The 16,734-nt window shown below is 35.9% G+C and overlaps 1 pseudogene; it reads left to right on the forward strand.

Annotated features, from left to right (window-relative positions):
- The first annotated feature begins 565 nt into the window (after positions 1 to 565).
- Positions 566 to 16,325, forward strand: LOC123241783 (annotated as a pseudogene).
- Positions 16,326 to 16,734: the final 409 nt, after the last annotated feature.

A 16,734-nucleotide genomic window follows, 5' to 3' on the forward strand; every position in this document is an offset into this window, starting at 1 on the left:
GCACTTCAAACTTCTCCATTGAGTTGAGCACAAACACATCTCCCCCAAAGTCATCCCTTCTCCCAAACACCAACAGCTAGCTTCCTCCCTACCTCCTCATCCCCCAAAGCACTGAGGGTACTTGCCACACCACCAGAGGTGCTTCAGAGAAGGCGTCAGGACTTAGAGGTGGCCATCCCATTTCCCAAAGAGCTTCCCGCTCCAGCCTGGGGCTCAGGACTAACATTGCCCCAAGGAAAGCACGTTCAGTTCACGTTCAAAGTAACTGTAGTCCAGAAAAGCACACACAGTTTTCCCCTAAATCTCTCAAAGGCTACTTCCCAGCCCCATTCCCCAGCAGTTGGCTGGAAATGCCCATCAAGTTCATCCCCTGTCCTTTCCCTTCCCCCCATCTGAGTCCCTAACCCTCTTTTCCCTTCTCTCCCCCAAAGAGCTAGCCTACCTCTTCCATGTGTTCTGCAGTCCAGTCGCATGGAGGGAGCGAGCGACGAGCGAGCGAGCGCAGGGATGGAGAGCAGAGAACTCTTCAGTGATAATCAGCGCTGAGAGGCTGCCCCTGTGAACAATGTGCATCCTGGAGCAGCAGGCTCGGTTTCCAGCAGCTGGCAGCAGCCCTCGCAGCCCCAGTGATGAGCACAGCTTGAGATCATCCACAATTAACCAAATATTGTATGGCAGCAACAAAACAACAACTGAAACCGGCTCACACACACACACACATACACAATACGCAAACACACACACACATACATACACACACAAAAAGCCAAGTACAATTTCAGATGGAGAGCCTAGAAACTGAAGTCACCCAATGCTACATTTTGCCTTCTTCAAAGATTATTCCAGCCAGCTCCTTCTGCTATTTTTACTGTACCATAATGCACTAGGTCTGGCTTTTACCCTATTGAAAGAACATGAATATATTATTATCCACACAAAAGAGCAGGTTATTGTTTATGAATTACAAGCCTTCCCAGCAACAAAGGCTATTTTCATAAGAAAACTCAATTTCATTTTAGCTCCAATTTGATTACCAGCTGAAGAAAAGAAGCCCTATGCCTAAACCTCAAAGGATTTTTATTCATACCATTGAATGGGCTTTATTGCTTCCTTTTCAAAACTGACGTAGAAAGCTTTTAGAGTAAAACATTGACAAAAAATTATTGCGCTGCTATTTTGTGCAATAACAGAGCTGAAGAGGGCCAATGATTTCTCAGTCATCCTTCACTGTACTTCAGAATAGTAAAGGCTGGAATTAATGACAGACCATAGAGAGGAGCCAAGCTAAGGTCTCACAATGCATGTCAAATCTAAATGATCACTATACATTGAAAAGCCCCCAAAAAAGCCTGCAGCTGATTGATTCATGGCTTTCACAAGAAAGACAGGCTTGAAGAGTTTATTGCACCACAATTTACTGGGAATTATCATAAAAATGAATGTAGAGGCTGAATGTCACCCCGGCACACTCCAAAAACACACATCCAGGGACAAAGTTCACCCAGGAATTATAGCAGCACTGTTCACGCTACCATACTTAAGAGTCTGTCAGTGTTTCCATTATAGGGGGTTTTAACTCAGCTGTTAAAATGTTCTCCCAGATGAAACTTAGTGTTCATGGTCTCATTGGAAGGGAAATATGTCTTCCCCTTATGTAAAAAAATTTTTTTTCTTTCAAATCTATATAGTTTCAAAGTGAAAGGACATGGAGCCACAAACAATGGACAAGTTGATGAGTCCCTAATCCTGCTTCTTCCCACATGCACAGCGTTTAGATCTTTTCTCCTATGACAATATTCACTTTAGAAGAAATTGGGTTATCGTTGAGAAAGGCTTGCAGGAAATGCAGGAAATATGGGGCATGAGGTGGACTTAACTTTTTATGCATGCCACCTTTTCTGCCATGGAACTTGCAAAGTAACTGACAATATTGGAGCCTACCAACAAATCTCCACCCAGAGAGGTTATGTAAATACAATCCATATACATGGACTTGCTGTTAAAGGTCAAGATGGTGAATGACCTACTAACTGGGGAGGCTCACACAAGAGCAGCAGACCAAATCAGCCGTCGCAACTAAAAAGAAATCATCGTGCCCATTTATTAGCTAACAGGCAATTCTTTTAATTGCCTATTTACATGGCACAATTAAAGTTTATAAATAATGTGTTTGCTCCACTTTTTCCATTTTGTATTTAAGAACCAACATTTACAGTATATTTAAAGAAAAATAAAAGACTTTGCTTCCCAAAACAACTCTTGAAATCTTCCAGAATTATTGTTGAACTTGAATGTAAAAGCCAAAAAATATTCTGAGTTTAGGATTTTCTAATTTATTTTGTAGCCAAACTATTTCTACCTCTAATTCTATGATGTGATGAGTTGGTCATTGCCTCTCAGAGAATGAGTGAATGAATGAAAAATAAGGTTTTACTGTGTGCAAAGCACCCTCCTAAACACTGGGTCTACAAATAGAAAAGCAAAATAGGACTTGCTCTCAAGGAACTCCATTCTATTGAAGAGAGAGAACACCTGTGCAAGTCAGATGGCAAGGTCCCATGGTCCTTAGGGTTCAGTGGCAAAGCAAATACTAATGCATCTTCTCTAATGTGATAAAACTATAACTGCTTGTCGCATAGAACCATTTGACAGTGCCAAGGACTTTAGTGACAAGGACATACTTTTCAAAGTCTAATTCAAACAAGTTACCATATTATTCTATGTTATCCCTCCAAGAGTGCCAAGCTAGTCATCCACCACAATTCTCTGAGTGGTTTTTTCAGTTGTGTCAATAACTTTTTTGATCTAGCCACAGAATTATGAAATCTCAAAATCAGAATAGATCTCAGAGCCATTTATTTCAACCTACCAACCATACAGCAAGATGACCTTCAATATCCCCAATTCATGGCCATAGAACCAGTACATGAAGAGCTGATCCCCCTGCCCCCACCCAGTGAAGGTAAAGTCATTATCTCTAAGGGCAATACATTTCACTTTTGGAAAACTCTAATTATTAGAAAGCTTTTCCTTAAATGTGCCTTTCTGTAACTTCTGCCAGCTGAAGCTAGACTATCTCTTAGGTCCTAAGACTTAGGACATAAGTTCAATACAGCTTAACCTTATTTCACATAATTGCCCTTCAAATAAATGGCTCTCCTAGATTTTTCTCTTCTTCAGTCTAAGTTTCTCTAATACCTACAATCAGGGATGTGCTAGTAAATTTTAAAAACTGGTTCCTGGGGGGGGGGGGGGTAGGGAGAGGGGAATGAAAGAAGAACACATTTTTAAGTTTAATATGCATCATTAACATTTTCAATATCACATTATTAAGTCTAGACAGCAAGAAAAATAATAAATCAAACTCTGATTTTAGCATTTGCTGATTTCTGAGGAGTAAATGCTGAAAGTGAAAATTTAACAATCAACTCTCAAGAACTTCAGCTGGATCAGCACACCCTAGAGCCTTCAACTGCTCTTCAAATAACATGATTTCCATCCAGTTGCCTCTCTAGTTATCAGCCTTGCACATGTTCTGGTTTGTCAATGGCTAGAATTCAATAATAAACTCCAAATGTGGTCTGACTGAGGCAAAATAAAGAAAACTTGGGAGGGGGATTTCTTTATTATTATAGCCCTAAACCATTAGCTTTTTTTGGCTTCTATATCATATTAATGACCCATATTCAGTTTGGGATCCACTAAAACTTCTGGATCTTTTTCATTAGAATTATTGTCTAACCACACTTCACTAATCTAATATATTAGTCTATAGTTGAATATTTCTGAAAATAAGTGGAAGACTTCACAATAGTTCTTTAAGAATCTCATCTTCAGAGATTTGGTGCATCATTTTGCTTTGCCATGAGATTTTTGGATCCTGAATCTGTCATCTAGTGTATTAGCTGTTCCACCTAGTTCTGTTATCTGTAAATTTACTACCTGTAGCATTTTTCATGCCTTCTGGTTATTGATAAAGATGTTGAACAGTGCAAGGCTATGGAAAGATCCTGTAGCCACTCCACTACAGAGAATTCCTTCTAGGATGATAGTAATGTTATATTAATTTACAGTATTTACATGTTATATTAATTTACAATCATTGAAAATAATTATAAATCAACATAATTATTTTTAAGGAAGATGACCAAGTTTAAAGGTCTAGTTTGGGGGCACAGGATTGAAAAGAAGCTTGTTAATCATTATGTCCATGTTATTCCCTAACCACAGAATGGTATTTTCCTGCCCATTTTCTACCCTCTCATCTCCACCATGTATTGAAATTTTATTCATCTTCCAAAGATCAGCTCAAATGGTACCTCATCCATGAAAATTTCACATATTCCTCTTCTAAAAGTGACTTAACAAAATGTTTTAACCCTTATCTTTCATCTTGGAATTAGTACTAAGTATTGGTTCTGAATAATTAGAATCTGCTCCCCAGGATTCTAAATTCCAGCATCCCACTTTCGTCCTCACGTTATGTCCTTATGTTTTGTGTGTGACCCCATCCCTCTCTCTTTTCCCCCCCGAATGTGGCTGGGAAAACTTTTCTTTACTCAGGCTTTTACTTTTGTCCTTTTACTTAGTCTACTTCAAGTGATTATTAACAAATTTTATAAAATATAATACTTACAATTATTGGATATTAATTTTAATCTTACATTTTCAAAGCAAAAGAACAGCAATGGTCAGGCAAAAGGGTTTATGTGACTTGCCCAGGAAGTATCTGAAGCCAAATTTGGACCCAGGACCTCCTCTCTCTAGACTTGGCTTTCTTTCCACTGAGGTACCTAGCTGCCATCTTCCTCTAAAAGTGTTTGTTATTTCTTTAGATTTTACATAGTAAGTGCTTAATAAATTTCTGTTAACTTGGTTTAGGAAAGTATCAATGTGTAAGCAATTTCTACCAAAGCAAGTTAGCAAGATGTCTTTAGTTTAGGAAATTAGAGAAATGTTTGGGACACTAGCATTTAAGTAATTCATCATTAGCTTGTATTTTTAAGAGGCAAGTCTTAAATTCAATTAGTTCTTACTCATTGCAAAATTGACTCTGAACTACAAATTGCTGCTTCGCCTAGATATAGTTTTTGCTATCTTTTTTCAGTCGTTTCTGACTCTTCAAGAACTTATTTGGAATTTTCTTACTCGGGTGATTTGATATTTCCTTCTCCAGCTCATTTTAAAGATGAAGAAACTGAGGCAAACAGGGTTAAGTGACTTACCTAGGGTCACACAACTAGTAAGTATCTAAAGCAGTATTTGAACTCAGAAGATGTCTTCTTGACTCCATACCTCTATCCACTTTACCACCTAGTTGCTCAAAAATATAATCATTATGTCATCACAGAATTTTTTGTAAATGCCTTATGCCCCTTGCTAAAGAGTCTATTCCATGAGGACATCAAACTATAACTTAACTGCTTGTAGGTATCCCCCCAGTGTCTGCGATAGTACATTGGCACATAGTAGCTAGCTAATAGGTCATGAATAAGTGAATAAACCACACCATTTCTTTAAGTAGTGAGAGATAAGCATGGGAAGGAAAACAGGGACCAAATCATGGGAAAGTTAATGTTTACATAGTTTTGTGATTACAAAGTACTTTAAGCAGAGCATCTCATTTTATTTTTGCATCAGTCTCAGATTGAGCCTTATTCAGTAGCCAAAAGGAAAATAATTGTTTAATTATCTTGTTAATATGACCAAATTAGCTTAGAAATAAGTACAGGAAGAAAAAAGATATCCACCATTTGGCCTGAATTATCTTTACTAAGCATGAAAGAAGAACTCTCTCTCTCTCCCTCCCTCTCTCTCTCTCTCTCTCTCTCTCTCTCTCTCTCTCTTTCTCTCTCTCTTTCTCTCTCTTTCTCTCTCTCCATATATATATATATATCTTTCCCTCCTTTTTTCTTCTCTTTCTCTCTCTTCTCTCTTTCATATATAGGCTAGTAGTCTCTCTCCACTAACTCCTTTCCATTTGTCTAAAGACATTAGGTCTCCCCAAACTTAAAAAAAAAGTCTTTCATTACCCTGAAAGAACATACAAGTATCATCCCATCTGTCTCCTCTCACTCATAAAGTTTACACCCAATGCCTCTACTTACTCAATATTTATTCTCTTAGCCTCTTGTATTTTCAACTCCATTCCTATTACTTTCCTGAAACTGCTCTCTCAAAAATTATTTGTTCCCTTCACTGATTGGTCTTTCTAAAAAGAGTTTTGGTATCTGATGAATAACATGAGATATCAAAACTCACCTTCTGACAATATTAATTTCTTCATTTTCTAAGAATTCATTGTATTTTTTACTTCACAAAGTTGAGGACTTTGTTTTAAATGTATTAAATGTTCTTTATAAATGTCATTATAATTTTGTTGGGATTCTGGAAATAATTTTTAATGTAGTAAAATAACAAATATTTAATATCAGTAACAGAAAAACAATGCAAATTTGAGACAGTCATGGTCACATTTATAGTTCTATATTTGGGGCTGATATTTGAACTAGATTTCTGAATATTTGTTTTACTATCAATGTCATAATAACATATTTGCTTTCTTGTCTCTTAACTTCTAATCTTTACCTAATTATCCATGAAGAGCATTAATACAAAAAAAATATAATTTTCAAATGATAAATAAAATGAGTGTCAATTATTTTGTAGCCAGCCCCCCCCAAGAGAGAAAAACAATCAAATGACTGCCCATCAGACATTTTGGAACATATTGATACTCAACCAATTATCTACTTGCTCTCCTTTATAACTTTTTTCTTCTTGAAATGCTTTAGACTACTCTTTGAAATCCAATATAAATTGAGAAATTCTGAATTAATTAGATGGATATTTATCCAAAGTATTTGTGTCTTTATATCATTCTTTTTCCTTCCTTCCACTTCCCTCTTCTATTGATAGATTTCATATTTTCAGCCTATTGTGTAGTAATAGGAATGACTATAAATGCATGGTGACACATTTATTAGGACTACATTAAGAATAAAAATAAACTCAGTCACATACTTATGTAATCAGAAGAAGAAAAAGTCTTTGACAAAGTATATCAGTCATTCATTATAAAACAAAATAAACACACAAAAAAACTACAAAGTTTAAGTATGGGGGATTTTTTAAAAGTATAACAAAAGCATCACTCTAAAATCAAAAGCTTATATGAAAATAGAATCTTTCCCACTAAATACAAGAGTAAGACAAGGATGTCTCCTCTCAACTCAATTATTACCTATTTGCTAAGGACATGATGATGTATGGAGAAAATCATCAAAGAAACTATGACAATCAATAGCTTCAGTAAAGTAGCAACATAAAATAAACACTTAAAAAGCAATAGCATTTCCTTTTCTTTTTAAACCCTTTGCTTGCATCTTAGAATCAATACTGTATGTTGGTTCCAAGGCAGAAAAGTAGTAAGAGTTAGGCAATTGGAGTTAAGGGACCCCCTACACAGCTAGAAAATGTCTGAGGCCAGATTTGAACACAGAACTTCCCATCTCTAGGCCTGGCTCTTAATCTACTCTGCCAACTAGTTGGCCCCATCAATAGCATTTCTTTATAGCAATGTCATAATTCAAGAAGAAATAACACAAAACAAAGCCCCATTCAAAATAACTAATATGCATAAAATATTTGGGGGTTCAGTCAAGCACAGCAAATTCAAGGCCTATATTAATACAATTTAAAATGCTTCTCAAAAAAATAATGAATTTCCCAAATAACTGGAGCAATATTCAGTGTTCGTGGCTAATCCATAAAAGAAAAATAACAATGGTACTAAATTTATTTTATAGATTTAGTACTATTTCAATCTAAATAATAGAGGGATATTTTATAGAACTAGGCAAAATAACAACAAAATTAATATGGAACAAAAAATATTAGATTGGGAGCTCAATATTAAATCTAAGACAAGGACTGTCTTTTGCCAATTTTTCTTGTATACCGAATGCCTCTTGGCATTTAACACAATGTAGTAGATGCTTAACAAATGTTACTTAATTAACTGACTGACAAAAGATCTAAAATATTAAGACAAACAATTCAAAAGATAGGAATAAAGGGAAAGTAGCCCTTCTAGACTTCAAATAATATTGTAAAGCAATAATTTTATATCTATTAGAAAGCTGACAAGAAAAGCAGATCAATAAAACAGAAAACAAGGAATTGGGGTTAACAAATTAATTGGAAAAGATCTATGTGTTTCACAAGAAATAAACTGAAAAACAACTTGGCAGAAATTAGAGTTAGTTTAAGATCTTATGCTATAGAACGAAATAAAATAAAAATGGATCCAAGAAAAATATTTAAAGTCATGTTATTATATTTTTAAAAAGTAGAGAAGCAAATAAGATATCTGACAACTATAAGGTGACAATGTGAGGATGGAGCACAAATTCTTAAGCAAAGTATAGAAATGATAAAGTAGACAATTTCACTTATCTAAAAACTAAAAGCCTTTCCATTAATAAAATGAGAATAATTATATAGTAATTTTAATTAGATTAGATAAAAAGGGAAGTAGTAAATTCTGAAGAAATCTTTGTATTATATATCCTAGATAAGAGCCTGATATTCAGATATATAGGGAATTAGCACAAATACATAAGAAAGGAGGCCATCCTCTATTAGATTAGTGAACAAACAATATTAATAAACAATTCTCAAAAAGGGAGTTTACAAATTATTAAATATTATCTGAAAGATTGTTCTAAATCACTAAGAAAAATGAAAATTTAAAAAATTCTGAAGTTTTATTGCACAATCAGAAAACTGAAGAAGATTAAAAAAAAATAATAGTCAATATTGGAGGGCTTGTAGAAAGACCATCACAGTGAAATTGTCTAAATATTCTGGAAAACAATTTGGAATTTTTCTAAGAACATGACTCTGTCTTAGGCCCTTTGACTCAGAAATCACATTTCTATGCAAATACCTCCAAGGAGGTCAAGGATAAAAATAAAGGGTCCATAAATATGAACATATTTATAGCAGTACTTTTTTTTAACCCTTACTTACTAATCAATACTTACTAATAATTCTAGGACAAAAGTGTGGTAAAGGCTAAACAAGTGAGGTTAAGTGACTTACCTAGGGACACACAGCTAGGAAATGTCAGAGACCAAATTTGAACCTAAGACCCCCCATTCTCCAGGTTTCTCTATCCATTGAGCCATCTACAATGTCCCTAGCAGTATTTTTTGTAGTTACAAAGAACTAGGAGCAAAATAAATTCCCATTTACTAGGGAATAATGAAATAAGTTGTGGTTCAGGATGTCATGGAATATTTGTGTGATAAAAGAAACAATGGATATAAATATGGATATGAACCAATACAAAGTAAGACAAAAATAATCAGAAAAGTGATATACACAAAAGACTAAAATAATGAAAAGAGAAAGAATTTTGAAAGAAGCAAAACTGAACACTAGGAAATTACAATGACCAAACTTGGCTGCAAAGAGAAGATACAGGAAGGCACTTCCCTTCCTTTGCAGAAATGGTTTACCAAAGGTTTGGAACACTGTATATAATGTCCAACTTTTTTTGATGTGTTGGTTAAATCATTCTTTTTTTTCTCTCTGTTAAAAGGGATTTCTCTCTGGGAAGGGGAAAAAAGTAGGATATGCTGGGAAATACAGGTGATATAATTTTTAAATGTCAATAAAATTTATATTAAAAAAGAAAATATTAATATAAAAGATATGTAGAAGGTGATTAGAAATTATAAAGGAAGGAGAAAAGGAACGAAAATAATAAAGTAATTGGGTTTAGAGCTAAAAGGACTGTTGGAAATTATCTAGCCTCAGAAACATTAAGTGACTTAGGATCATCAGTTTAGAGCTAGAAGGAATCTTATGTCAGACAATCCAGTCCCCTCACTTTATTGATAACTTGTCCAAGATCACAAGGGTAGCGAGTTGCAGAGCTGGGATTTAAACCAGTCCTCTAATTCTGAATCCCAGATTGTTGTTGTTGTTGTTGTTGTTGTTGTTTTTCACTCTAGTCACCTGCTACTGTATATAACAAAGTTCAAGCACAGATTTATGAAATTTAGATCTAGTTCTCTTCCTACTACACAACATTGACTCTAAATGGGTAGTAACTGAGGAGTTGAGATGAAGATAAAACAGGATATTGATACAGCAAAGAATGTAAAAGGGAAATAGAAGAAAGAACTAAGACATTAAAATGAAGAAAGAGAAAAAGAACAAAAGAGGGAGAGATGGATGCAAAGGGAAGAAGAGTGATAAAGGCAGAAGCAAAGACAGGAGATATAAACAAATTATCCCATTTCTTTTGTTACTAGACCTTTGATTTTATTAATGTGGTCAATTCCTGGTGGGCAAACTCCTTCCACCAATGTGGATTAGGAACTGATCTTCAGTTTATAGTCTTAGAGAACTGTCTAGAGCAATGGAACATTAAGTATTTGCCAAGGATCACACAACTGGTAGGTTTCAAAAGTAACACTTAAACTAACATTTTCCTAAGACCAGATTTCTATCCACTATTCCAAACTATCCCTATAGGCTCCTTTAACTGAGAGTAATACAAATTTGTGTGCATACTTAAATGAATGCACAAGAATTAACAGAACAAAAAAAATACAATTAAATAAATAAAATGAAAACCACCTCCCTCTCCCACAAAATTTAATATTTACCAAAAACAATAACAACATCATCATTGGAGAATAAAGCACTTCATTCCAGAAATCATGTTTGGATAGACTATAGCTTAAAACACTGGGATGATGCTGATAACATCTCCAGGGCACATCTCTCTCTCTCTCTCTCTCTCTCTCTCTCTCTCTCTCTCTCTTTCTCTCTCTCCCTTCCTCTCTCCCTCCCTCTCTCTCCTTGTCTTTCTGTCTCTCTCTCACTCTCTCACTCATTCTCTATCTCTCTTTCTGGCTCTTTCTTTCTCTTTTTTACTCTCTCACTCTCTCTTATCTCCCTCTCTCTCATTCTTTCTCTTTCTCACTCTCACTTTCTCTCCCCACTTCTCTCCCTGTCATTCTCTCTACCTCTCTCACCCCTCTCCCTCTCTCATCTTTCTCTCTCCATCTCTTTCTCTTTGTGTCTATGGCTCAATGTCTCTGTCACACACACACACACACACACACACACACACACACACACACGAACAGGCACATGCACATGCACCTCAGAAGCAGAAAGTACCAGAATTGCTTCTGTGCATCCAAATCAAAGCAAGGAAATAAATATTGCTGAAGGTTTTTAAATGGGAACAGGAACCTTTAGTGCAAGTTAAATGGCAGCAGCACAAAGTCCCTTCACAATGTAAAGAAAGACGAGCTGTCAGTGGGAGGAATATTCTAAAGCAACATAGAACGAAAAAAGGTTGGTTCAAAAAGAGGCTATGGTAAATGATTGCTTAAAGCAGATGTGTATTGTGGAAAGTGTCTGCAAGGATAACAGAAAAAAGATTGGGTTTCTAAGAAAGGTCCTTAAGGCTTTGTCTCCTTGGCACCAAGCACAGTACCTGGTATATAGTATAGTAGGCTCTTAATAAATGCTTTTTTGATTGGGGAAAACAAAAAAAAAAAACTAGGAGAGCAGAAAACTAAGTTCTCTGTTCTTGGAGCAGGCCTGGAACAATCTGGTAAGTGACTGGGACCAGAACAATTAAGGTCTGGATAACAATTGAATGAAAGTCAAACAATTCATAGTAGTTAGACTTTTTCAAAAGCAACCACCAAAAGAGGCACATTTGCAGGCTTTTCACAACAACCTTGAAAATGACTCTAAAGTTTTTCAGTAAATTGTGTCCATTAGGAAGGTCACTGACTGACACTACACCAGTGTGGGGTATTCTCCACTTTTTTTCCACTTTATGGGAAGGAAAAGAAAAGTTGAAAGTAACCTGGGAATGAAGAGATTTGAGGAAAATTGAAAGATAAATGTAAATGACATGCTACTTTCAGAAGCTCAGTACTGAAGCTGAAATTTACCTAGCATGATGGATAGATGTTGATCTGGCCTAATCTTAGCATTTAGCCTCTAGTTTAAATGAGCGGATAGATGGATAGATGGATGGATGGATGGATGGATGGATGGATGGATGGATGGATGGATGAAAAAAGCCTTTCTTAAAGTGCTTATTATATACCTATAGGGGGCCATGCCTCTATATGATTTTTTGGGGTCCTGAGCGGCGTGGTGGCATAGGATGGTTAAAGCAGGAGAAAGAAAAATGAGAACAACTAGACTAGTGGTTAGCCCATGCTGTCCCAAAGTCTGTGGGCTTGGGAGTTTATTATATACTGGTTTCAAACAAAGAACACAGCTATGAAGGGGTAACAGATCATACATAACCCATTAAAGTCTAAAGAGTAAAGGTATAAGTACCAAGACAATGGCCAAATTCCAACCATCAATTAGTAGGGATAATTCTGGGAGAGGAAATATTTTTATGGAGATGCTCACTTATTGAGTTCTATCTTCCAGGATTATAGGCACCTGGACAAATAAAGTCAAGACTAAAAGCGCCATACTTATCTAAGTATGCAGATTTATCTTAAGTAATGTTTGTCAGGGTCCAGGCTTCTTAATTATCAAGGAGAGGAATCATTAACTCAGTAGATGCTGGTCTGCCGCTTCAAAGTTTTCCAATAGGAGTTCTAAGAAAGGTGGGGATCAAAACTGAGTCAAAAGAGGAGCCTCAGATTTTTATCTTAGATGGCCCATTCTGTCTGCATTCCTGACATGCAGTGCAGAAAAATCATACACACAGTTTTACTTGCCGATGATTTTGTAATGGGATCCAGATAAAATATCTGTTACAGACTCTGTTTCTCTAAATGACTCCTAATAGCCTCTTGGAGGGATCAAGTTGATTTTGGATTAACCTACCTGCTGGTACCAGAGCCTTTTTTGGGGCTCAGGTGACCAGGACCAAACACAAAGACTGCCTCAGCCTGGATTGGTCACGTAGGGAATCCAGATAACAGGCCCTAAATTTGATCCTATTTCTCCAAAGGTTTTAATACATAGAACGGCTTCCCACATATACCCAACGTTGTACTAAGTCAGCAGTTGGGGACACCAAAAGAAAATGCTATTCTCAAGTAGCTCAGATTCTAAGTGAGAGACAGCATGTATAAGAAGGTTTAGAACTTTAGATGGAGGATAAAAAGGCCTTTAGTGAAGGGCAGATGACAATGCCTAGTGTTCCAGAAGGTAGAGAGCAAGGTAAATGTGTAAAGCAGACATATAAATGTTGGGAAAGCAATTCTGGATTTTCTAAAAAGTCCAGGGAAGGAAATCTGTGATTTTCACAATTCACAATTCCCAAATTGTCAAGGTTCTTCCTTTTTTACTGAAAAATTCAAAGTATAAACTCCCACCTCTGGCGGAATCTTTTAATTTGATTGTTTAGTATATTTCTTTCATTTTTCTGAGTTGAGCATAATTCAGATCAAATTTTCTCCTAAAAATTCTTCTAAGCCTTTGTCGGTATTTATTCTGATAAAGTTTGTGCCTGGTTCATCCCATGTATTTTGGAGTAGTGACAAACATGGCCTGGTAGACTAATGAAGTTGAGTATGTTTTATTTTATTGAGTCTTTAGTTCAAAACCAATATAATATTTAGGAGCCTCTACTTTTCCCTTTCCTCAGTGAATGACCTAGCATCTCTTCCAAGGTCAGGATGGCTTGGAGCCCAATCCCCTTGTTAAGTGCACTAATTAGCTTACAAAAATGGCTGGTTTTCACAAAATAGAGTCCAGGCAGTTTATGGGAGGTTTTTTGTTTGTTTGTTTGTTTATGGTATCATAAATCTAGAATTAGAATGGACCTCTGAAGTCATCTAATCCAAACTCTTCATTTTACAGATGAAGAAACTGAGGCCCAGATAAAGTGATTTTCCCAGTTTCTAAAGGGCAAAAGTAGGTTTGAACTCAGATTCTCTTATCTTAGACCTTTATCTACTCTATCTGTTTTTTATTCTATTTTTTTTAAAGAGCTGAGGGGATAGCTAGGTAGCTCAGTCAGGTCTAGAGATGGGAGGTCCTGGGTTCAAATCTGTCCTCAGTCACTTCTTAGATGTAAGTGAAGTCACTTAACCCCCATTACCTAGCCTTTACTGCTCTTCTGCCTTGGAACCAATATAGAGTATTGATTCTAACAATGAAGGTAAGGAATTAAAGAGTTAGAGACTAAAATATCAAAAAGGAAGCAAGAAGGAAAGGCTAGAAGAAGCCCACAGGCAAAAGAAAGCTATACTTTTGTTCTTCTGAGTATGACACATTAAATACATTATGAAAAAATAATGGGACTTCATTGTTTTCTAGGTCAAACATTTCTCAAAAACAAACCTTTAACAGTAGGCGACAGTATTTTGAAAAACATTACTTTGCAATTGATTTCTTTTAGCATTTCATTTAAATGATTCAGATAGTTTTAAAAAATACTATGATGAAAGAAAGTATTTTTTTCTTTTTTCTAGAATGAAAAAGAAAAAAATTTCTTTTTTCTAGAATGAAATGATAGGGCAATTCATATCTCCACTGATGCTGCTAGAATCTGGGTTCTCATAAATATTTTTTTAAACCTTTACCTTACATCTTGGAATCAATGTTGTGTACTGATTACAAGGCAGAAGAGCTGTAAGGGCTAGGCAATGAGAATTAGGTAATTTGCCCAGGGTCCCACAGCTAGGAAGTGTCTGAGGTCAAATTTGAACCCAGGACCTCCCATCTGTGAGCCTGGCTCTCCATCCACTGAGTCACCCAGCTGCCTCCTCATTAAACAATGATATGCTAACTAATTAAAGTTAACAATGATAATGTTAACAAATTACCATTTGTTAAAATGTTAACCCTTTTAACAAACCCTAATTCAAAAATTACAAAATGTTTGGAATCTTATACAGGGAAATAGATTGGAAATCCTAGTTCTTAAGAAGTCTTATCAATGGTGTCCTACATATGTAGGTCAAAATGGCTTTTGATAATCTTTATCAATTACCTCTCAAATCTCATAGGATTTAAGAGACAGGAACTATGCCATCTGAGCCCAGAACAAGATAAGGGATAGATGAGACAAGCAGCCACTTACAGTACAACATGCAGATGGGGGCATTCAAAGAAATATTTTAGTGTTACATTTTTTTAAAAAACCAAATATATTTTTCATACCAGAAAACCCAATAGAATACTGTAAGGTCTTTGAATGCAGGAACTTTTTCTTTTAATCTTTCCTTTTATCCCCAGTTCTTAGTACGGTGACCATATTTGGTTATTTGCACATAATAAATATTTAATAAATCCTCAATCAGTTGCTTAATGAATATTTGTTGAACCGAATTGATGAACTCTATAATCTATGGCATATATTTATTGTATAATAATAAATCAATAGCGTTACAGTAAAGGTTTAGAGTGACCAGTCAACTGTAATAGATGGCAGGATGAGTTTCTAAAGCCATATATACAATTTACAAAGCTTGTCTTGGGCACACAGGTGCTTTGTTCCAGGTTTGCCTGCTCTGCACGTAGAATGTAGTTTTAAACAAAATAGATTTCTTAAGAATCATGTGGTACAAAGAGTATTGGACCAGGAGACCTAAAATTTAATCCCAGCTCTGCCACTAGTTAAAGGTACGACCTCAGTCAAATTACTTTCCATTTCTAGACCCCAAATTCCTCATTTGACAAATGAGTGGATAACATTTACCCTGCCTTTAGTATATATTTTTCCCACTGGTGCTAGAGAGTTCACTGCTCTCTGCCAAGAGAGCCAGTTTTATTGGGCAAGAAAGAGCTAATTAAAAATAAGGCCAGCTTCAAAAGATATCACGTGAAATTCCAGAGAAGGAGAGAAGAGAAAATGGATTATTATGCACAGGAATATTTAGTAATCCAAGATAAAAACAGGTATAACACGTCAAAATATAGAGTCTGAGTCACCAATAGAGACACCATATTGCTTATGCCCTTATGGAAGGAGAAATGATTGTCTGTGCAGTTTATGCACATGAGTTTCCAATATATGGTGTGAAGGTTGGTCCAATAAATGATGCTACAGCTTATTACACAGGTCTGTTGCTGGCCCACAGGTTTCCTAACAGATTTGGCATGGACAAGACCTATGAAGGTCAGATGGAAGTAACTGGAGATGAGTTCAATGTGGAAAGCATTGGTGGCCAACATGGTGCCTTTACATGCTACCTGGATGCAGGTCTTGCCAGAACTACAACTAGAAACAAAGTCTTTGGGACCCTTAGGGGAGTATGGATGGTGGTCTATCTATTCCTCACAATACCAAACTCTTTCCTATTTGAGATTTAGCTTCTTCATATAAAAATGAGAGAACTGGTGGAAAAAATGGATTGTGAGGTGGCTTCCACCTCTAAAATTTTAAGAATGCTCATTTGGACCCAATTGCCCCTAATTGATTTCTTTGGATCAAGCTTACCCCTTAATCACCAGAACAAAGCACATAAGACTGTTCCTCTCTATTTTTTCATACACATACTTCCAGATACATTCTTTTCTCTGCTCCTCAAACTCAGCACTATTTTCTCATCTCTGAGCTTTTGTTCTTATGACTTCCCTGAAAATCTCTACCCCTTTATAAACAGCCTGGCCAGAAAAGAGTCACAAAAAACTACTATTTCACTTTTTTTTAAAAGAGTTTATTGTACATGTTGCTGGCCTTTCTATCATATCTATTTATCATGAAGTAAATTC

This window comes from Gracilinanus agilis, chromosome 3, assembly GCF_016433145.1.
Source record: "Gracilinanus agilis isolate LMUSP501 chromosome 3, AgileGrace, whole genome shotgun sequence".
Classification (NCBI taxonomy): domain Eukaryota; kingdom Metazoa; phylum Chordata; class Mammalia; order Didelphimorphia; family Didelphidae; genus Gracilinanus; species Gracilinanus agilis.